Below are 8,314 nucleotides of genomic sequence, written 5' to 3'. Positions count from 1 at the left end.
CACCCTAATTTATCATCTCTGTAAAGTATCTTGTTTTCTTATAGATTTATTGTTTTCCTTTGCCCAATAATTCCCGAAGCCTGTCGCTGAGTAGCACTTCATTTAATGTATGTATAATAAAGGGCTTGGCAATTAAGACAAAACAAACAAACAAAAATCCACCCAGAAACTGGTTTGGGATTTGGTCATTCATATAATTGCCTTGTGCTTGTGGAGCATCTGCAGCTGAGACAAGTCAAGTCTCCGGTTTGATTTGGGGAGATAAAGCCCCTTAGAGAAGGGTTTTGGTGAGGAGGAAGGAGGGTCTGAAGGCAGTGTCGTGGGGATGGACTCTCTCGCTATAGGGTACTTGGGAGACCTCAGTGTGTTATTTAGAAATGAAGATCTCGTATCCACTTTGGTCTGTCAGATTCATTAATGTTGTGGGCATGAACCCTTAATAAAAGTGCCGATATGAGACAGTTTAATAGGTAATTAAACCTGATGATCCAGGAAGAGGTCCTTTCCCATGCTGTGAAGTGCTCTGTGGCAGAAGGAAACTATTTACCCTGAAAGATGAGGGTTTCACCAGGGGTTACAAGGGCAGCTCAGTGAGGACACTGTGTGGAGGGCAGCACGGCAGTGCTGGGCGTTCAGCGGCATCGCCCTTCTGGAGTTCTGCACTGTTTGAGTTTATGTAAGCCACAGAGAGTGCTAGGCAGGGAAGGCATCAAATTAAAATAAAACAAAAATATTCAGCCACCTCGGACAAGTTAATATGCACAGACAAGTACATACACGAACTGTGCAGATCAAAGACAAGTGCTTGATAATGTCTGAATAATGCTGCTTTTTAAGGGACTTGTGTTGAACTGTAAGGTTCCTCCTAGGACATGGGTACAGGCTAATTGCAGCGCTCTCAGTCTGAGGGCCTCAGGGGATAGCTCCTGCCTGACGCTTTCTTCTCTGAAAACAACCAAGGTGTTGCATTCCCAGGTGCTTCCTTGTGACTCCGCATAAATGACCACCAGAGTCTGCTTCTGGTGCACTTGGGCATTAACAGGTATGGATTTACTGAAGGAGGAGCGGGTGAGGAGGCACTAAAGATCGTCCCCTTGCCCTTGGTATCAGGTGCTGTACGCTCTGAAGAGCTGTAATGTGATGTTACTGCGCTCACGCATCCGCCCGCTTAGATCAGGGCTGTGCCCTTTGCAGCGTAGCAGGGATTTGGTGTTTGTTGGTTATTCTCATTGCTGTCCACTCAAAGCTGGATTGGCTTTGACCTATTATTTCAGATTGTAGAAACAGCAAAACCTAAATTACGTGTGTTTTATAGTGGTTTTAGAATAATGTCAATACGTATTGGACTCTCTGACAGGGTTGTCAGCCCAGCTTAGTGCAGGTGGGTCTGTGAGCAGGGCAGGACACACACAACTGTAGGGACTGCCGTCAGTCTTTCCTGGCTTGGTGGAAGTTTCGCCAGTGACTTCTGTGGGCCTGGGGTTGGGGTGGATATTAATATTTGAATGTAAATGTCACTGGGGTGTTTGAGGACATTGCTCTACAGTGCAACAGTCATAACAGCTTCAATATAATCATAACTGCTGGTTATATCTTCTGGAGTATCCATCTCCTAGTTCCTCCCAAAGGATTCTCCATCACCTCCCTTCAAATACTAGCCAACACATTTTCCTTCTGTACAGGCATTTTTTTTTCCCCCCTTGTCTGCCTCTAGTTTTGATATGTGCTATAAACACTGGTGTGCAACAGGATACCACCGCGTGGTATCAGAGTCAAGCTGCGGCTGCGGAACACAAGCCTCTTGCTGGCTGAAGAGAACGGCACGCTGCTTAATAACAATCACCGAGTCATGTGGATCCGGGATTTGGAAGAGGGCTAAAACTGGGAGCTGTAAACCACTGTAATTATAACAGATACACTAGAGGCGTGTTGCACTTAATATACTTACAGAAGACCAGGCTTTGCTGTTCTTACCAGTAACGTGTTAAAAGTTGCTTTGTGATCTGTTCTGGATAAGAATAGGCTTTACTAGGTAAAGCGCTGCCTAGTACAGATAAAGATGTCAAATAATAGTCCCTAACAAAAATCCAGATAATGGGTGGAGGATGATGGCTTTCACTGTGTACCTGGGTGTCTTGTATCTAATACGCCATAGAAGTGTTGTCTTGTATAGCTGTGTCTTATGCAGGGAGTGAGCTATGATACATTTCTTACCCTCCAGTGTTCCCTTTGAACATGCCTTTATCCCCAGCTGTGTACCAGCAATTGCAGAGCTGACAGGGTCTTCATTTAAGGACCATATGGGAAGCATATGGGAAAATATCTCTTCAGTTGACCTGTCATTTATTAATGACACCTTATGAAATCTTTAGTTTGTTTGTCTTTGCTTAGGTGTTCTTGCCTTCCCTTGAAATTCAACCCTCCTTCCCTGGGCAAGCCGATTCTGTTGTTTGCTTGCTGGGGAAGTGGAAAGATATGTCTACTGAGGGTTAAACTTCAGTTAGGGGAATAAGCAGCAGTAGCAGATGAGATCCCTAATAAGGCTCTTGCTTCTGTGAAAGTGCCCTTGATGATGCAGATGGAAGGTGGATCAGTGTGGAAAACATGACCTAGATGTTCTTTCTAAGCAGAATACACACAAATATATATATATATATATATATAATGTTGTTCCAGGCACTGGCAGCTCTTTAAAGGAGCAGTGAAAGCTCTTTTTTTCAGAGAAATATCACATCAACAGGCTTATTTGCCTCCGCATAGTCCCCAGTGATTAAAGCTACACCTACAAGCAAAGCTGAAAGCTTTGCCTACAAGCCTTCCTCCTTGCTAATGCAGCTGAAAGACCATTCATTATCCCACCCAAGGCAGAGTTTAAAAACAGATCCTTTTCAGACTCCCCACATCAAAAGAAGAGAGATTCAGGCATGCTGTTGTTCAGCAGCAGAACCAACTGTACACAGAAGTGGTTTAACCTTTCTGCGCCGATTTCTGTGTGGGACACCCGCACTACAGGGACACAGACTCTCTGTACTTTCTGTGAGTGGTCAGTTGGGGTGCTTATTCAGAAATTTTGCAGAAAGCTATTTTGCAGTATGAATGTGTTTTAACATGAAGTCTAATTGACTAGGGTTCCTGGATAGTTAATAAATTATAGCCATGAATAGCTTGAATATGATTAGTTAATACGAGCTAGAGAATTGTCCTTTTTCTAAGTAGGTCTATCAAGTTATTAGAGTTTATAGCATTTGAATAACCATTTATTAAACGTTAACTTAGTTAAAATTAACCCTTTCTGGGCTTATTACATGTAGTATTTCAAAATTTATTTTGTTCCCTAATTGCATTGTAGTCCAAATTGATGTTTTGACCTTGTAGCTGTTCCTCACAAATGATCTCATAAGCCAGAATGGAACTAGATAAACAGCAAGACAACTCAAACACAGACTTTTACATGCTGATTCCTCATGTGATTCAAGTCAATGAGCTACTGCAGTGAAATTTTAAATATGGGGCTTAAGCGGGTTGGAGTTGTACTTGGATATTATCCTGGCCATTTGCATAAGAATGATGAACAGGCTACAATAGACACCTCCAGGTTGCTATTGCACTACTGAGACAATCCACACAAAAGAAATAAAATGCATCTTTGCAAGCAAATGCAAGAATTAAATCCAGTAAATGGTGTTTTCTTATTCACTAAACTGCTCAGTCTGTGTTACTTTTCTCCTCCCACCCCCAGTCAAAAGCTTTATTCCAAAACCCAGTACTTGGGATCCCAGTTCTCCCAGCACTTCACTGGTGTAGTACATTTTGTCTAATGAGTAGCATCATTGACTTCAACAGGGCTGTCCATGTGCTTGGTGTCAGGTGTGCTTAAGCATCAGGAGTCCAATAAAGTAATTTTTCAGTGCGTGGATGTCTGACTCCAAGGGCCGTTCTGTGCCTGTAGGGCTCGGGAGACCAAGCTTTCCAACTGGCAGCTGTAACTGGTAAGCCTTAAGACCTGAAGTCCTTAATTTCAATTATCTCGAGAAGTACTTTAGCCAGACAGCAAAATAATTTGTATGTGGCACCTCTCTCTCTGTTAATCCTGCAAAGTGATAGCTGGTGTCCTCTGTGCACTTCGTAGCCTGTTGAATTTAACCTATTGAATAGTTTCTTGTGATCCTGTCCGTGATTCCTCCTTCATCTGTAGTGAACCGCTACAGGCAGCTGAGTAGCGAAACTGAGCCAGTAGCTTTTCTGTTTTAGTTTATACATATATGTAATTTTGAAATGACCTACTCAGTTTTTACTTGATGCAATTTTGTACAGGCAGAAAAATCCATCTATGGAATTTTACTGTTCAAGATTACAAGCACTCAGTTTGAAAGCAGGCTTCTGCCACCTTTTATCTGCGGAGCAGGTTTAGCCAGGCACGTATGTCTGCTTGGAGCTACGCCATGTGCGTCTTACCCTCCAAAGGCCTTTCTCCATATCCAGCTGGGGCAGAAGAGGGCTTACAGCGTCAGAGATGGAGATGGCCACAGTTATTTCCAAGAATCTTTCTTCTGCGTTTCTGCTGTCCTGCTTCTGAGCACCAAAACACTGAATACTGAAAAAAGAAAAATATACATCCTAATTTAGCTGTCTTATCTGGTGTGAATGCACCCTGGAATAGTTGTGAACGGCTTTTCTGAATAGCCAAACCTTGTGGCTTTTCAGTGTGAATTCTGGAAATGGGAGGATGTTTCCAGTGAGAGCAAAGCAGTCAGCTGCTGTTGGCATGTGTTCAGCCTCCCGGGCCTGTGGATCTTGTTCCTGCTTATTTACTATGACCTCTGTGGGTCATAATAATCTTTCTCTCTTTCCAGAACTGTCTCCTCTGTACCTCAAATACTTTCTGTTTGAATTTTTTATGCTACTAGTGACAGCACCATGGAATGACTCAGCTCCATACTGCTCACCCTCTGAGCGAGGGGGTGCTGAAGGCAGAATTTCATTATTACTGAAACCTAGTTTTGACAAAATCTTAGAATTCAGCGCTTGCTCATAGATAGGTGTGCCTATTTGATGGGAAGCAAACACCCAAGCCTCATGTGAAGACGAGAGGCACACCGCTGTGCTGCTGGGCTGTATGCCCTGACGCTTGCCGGGGCAGGAAGACAAGAGCAGCAACGCTCTGGTGAATTACTCGGACACCTCCCTTCCTTAAAAGTCTCCAAGATGAGTGTTTCTCTTAGGGGGGAAAAAAGGAAATTGTTGCGTAAAGTAGGTTATTTCCCAGAGAAATACCAAAAATATTTTTCCCGTGAGTATTAGCCTTTCTGCAAGTAATTACTCTTTGTAGAAAATGCAAATACACTGTCCAGGCCGCAAGTAAACCTACGCTGGATCGGCATCACTGGCAGTGCACAGGCCCGGCTCTGCTGCTTGGTTTCTCCAGCCGTTTCCATTTCCAGCTCCGCTGTCTCTAACAGGAGATTTGAGCACAGAGCCAGAAGCTAGAAATTCACCTTGCATCCTGCTCATACTTTCCATTTCTTTGAGGTTTTGAGGAGCTTAAAGATCACTTCACTCAAAATATTTGATAGAAGTATCTCTGCCCTGCGAGAAGGTAACTGCTGCACTCCTCACCTGAAGCATTTTTCCATCTGCCTGGTCCCTTCATGTCATCTTTCCCAGAAAATTCACCCTCCTGCTCTTTTCTGTTTCATGACCTGCATCCACTGACAAGAGGAAAGGACAAGACCAGGTGTTTATAAAGGTGGAGGAAAGTAGCGAGTTATGATACGTGTTCAGGCTTTGGCTTTACACAGGAGAATCTCAAACTGTATTTCCTGCTAGCGTTTCTCAAACACTCGTTCTTCCCTGTCCCTCCATCCCACATCGGCCTGGCCGTTCCTGTTGCAAAGCCTTTCAGATATAACCGGGGCATTTAGGATTGATAGGTGCGCTTGAGTGTTTCCATCCACAAAATGGGTATTGCTCATCTGGAGGTTATGGTCAGTGCTGATGGCTGTGAAGCTCCTTAAAGATATGATGCCATAAAAAAAAAGTGCAGAGGCTATTTATAGCTTATTATTTTTTATATGTAATATTTACTGCCTTCCCTTGTCTTCTTGTGTAACATAACAAATGGTGTTCCGCTTGCTGAAAATGTGAGTAAATCAGTTGTTCAACAGTCTTTTTCAAGTATCCTTAGTTAATGTTAGTTTTCATGCACGCATTTTGGAAACTATGTAAAATATGCCTTAAATAGCAGAGTAAAATGAATGCCAGGGCTCTTACAGCTTCTTCCACCTGCTTGCAATGCAGAGTTGCCAAACAATTTCAGTGTTTTATAGCCTGTTGCCCCAAATCAAATTCTGTGTTGCTTTTGGTTTAAGGGCTAATAGCTTTTTGAAATATATTAGTGCTTTCTGGTGACAGATCCAAGATTAGCTGTTTATCCGTAGTTCCAAGAGGTATTCTATAATCCTGTGGCACAGTAAACTTTATGAGGAATTTTACAAGCTTTCATGAGTGCATTGTGTTTTAAAATGCTAAAAAAGCAGTTCAGGAGGGAAGAAAACAAAGCACTGCAGTGTGTCCATCTGACGTTCTGCTGGTCTTTGAAGTGCAGCAGGGCCAGCGAGTGAGGAGGAGCGACTGCAGGACCTCCACTGAGTGAGGGAGCCACAAGCAGCTTGAAGCGCTGCGGAACTGGTTTACTAGCGGCGTGTAGGCCTTACTGTAACGAACAGCAGGGACGGCGTAACTCTTCCTCGAGCTGAAGTCGCTGGCAAACCTCGCGCGTGCACTTGGTAGCAGTAGCACTGAGAATGACACCCATTTGATTCGCCTTCTCTGATTTTTCCCTTCATGTGCTTCGCTGAGGACCCCGCGTTGGTTTGTGCTGTTGCAAACTGCGGATGAGACTTCAGTGAATCCCTCCATCTCTTAATGCTTTATTTCCTTTCTGTGTGGAGAAAAGGGGAAACGCCAGGTATTATGGTAAGACAGACCAAAGGAGAGTGTTGGATCGGCTCGGCACAGCTTTTTTTTCCCTTAAAAAAACCTCTCCTCTGCAAGATCTTCAGCCCTAGATGCGGATGTATGTTCCTTCAGGGGATGCATTTCAGAGGCAGCATCTAGCACATAATTCTCTCTCTCTCTCTCTGTGCTTCCTTAAAGGTGTCATATCCTTCACCCACAATAAATGCTATTGTTGGAAAGAAAGCAGAAAATCTTTCTGGCCATTCTGCTGAAATGAAAGCAGCAATCTTCCAAGCTAAAAACAATCCCTTCAGGGTAACTCAATAACTACTTAGACCGTATGAAAACAGGCAGTTTGTACTTGTGAGGTATCAAGATTCGCAACTGTTTTATTAGGCTGGAGCTACCTGTGGAGATGTTTGCATCTGGCGCTGGCTGGAATGGTGCTTCATCGGGACGTGGGTGGGCTGGGCTTGGTGACAGAGAAGATTGCTTGAATCCTGCTTTTATAACTGGGGAGAAAATCGCAGCCTATTTTGGGTACCAGCTTTCAAGTGATAGGTTTTACTCAGCCCTGGGATCTGCTGTCCTTTGCAGCTCTGCCGTCCGGTGACTGGCGTGAGCGGAGCGGACTCGGCTGTAGCTGGTTGTTCTTCTCCCATGTTGTTGAGTTCTGCAGCCTGACAAGAGAGCACAATGCAGCCAGAACTCTGGCTCGTCCCAAATCTTCTACAGCAGCTTCACTTAGACGTTGAACAAGAGGAGGAGACAGGATTTTGCCTTGAATGACTTCCCAGCTGAGACTATTTGTGATAAAAAGGAGACTCCTGCTTGAAAAGAGCTGCTTTCAGGAGCCTCCACAATGGGTTTTGTTGACCCTGCCTCCCAAACTCACCAACCATGGCTGGGGATGGGGAATATTTGAGCAGTGTTGCTGAACTGAGGACTTCAATGCGCTGCTGAGGGCTGTTCAAAAATATGAAGGTGGCAGCAGAGAATGGGAGTTTGTGCAGGACGACAGATCTACCGAAGATTTCCCTTTCCGCTCAGGCACCAGCTGTTCAGAGCTGTTCAGAACTGCTCAGCGCGTTGGGATTTACAGGCAGAGTGGAGCTCTTCTGAAACTGTAGCCCTCAGTTGAGTGCCTGAATATTTGATCCACAGCTGCTCTGGAACTCTGCCCGAGGACACCCAATGAATCAACGCCAAATCTGGAATAAAATCGTTTGGGTTTGGTTTTGGGTGGTTTCTTTCCCCACTCTACCTTTTGTTGAACTCCCCAAGGATACACAGCACCTCGTAGTGCTCTGAGGTATTGCTGAGACGTGTGCACTTGGTGTGTTTTGGGAACTGGTGA

This window comes from Opisthocomus hoazin, chromosome 20 (assembly GCF_030867145.1).
Source record: "Opisthocomus hoazin isolate bOpiHoa1 chromosome 20, bOpiHoa1.hap1, whole genome shotgun sequence".
NCBI classification, from domain to species: Eukaryota; Metazoa; Chordata; class Aves; order Opisthocomiformes; family Opisthocomidae; genus Opisthocomus; species Opisthocomus hoazin.
The sequence above is the reverse complement of the archived record's forward strand: the minus strand, read 5'-3'. Positions refer to the sequence as shown.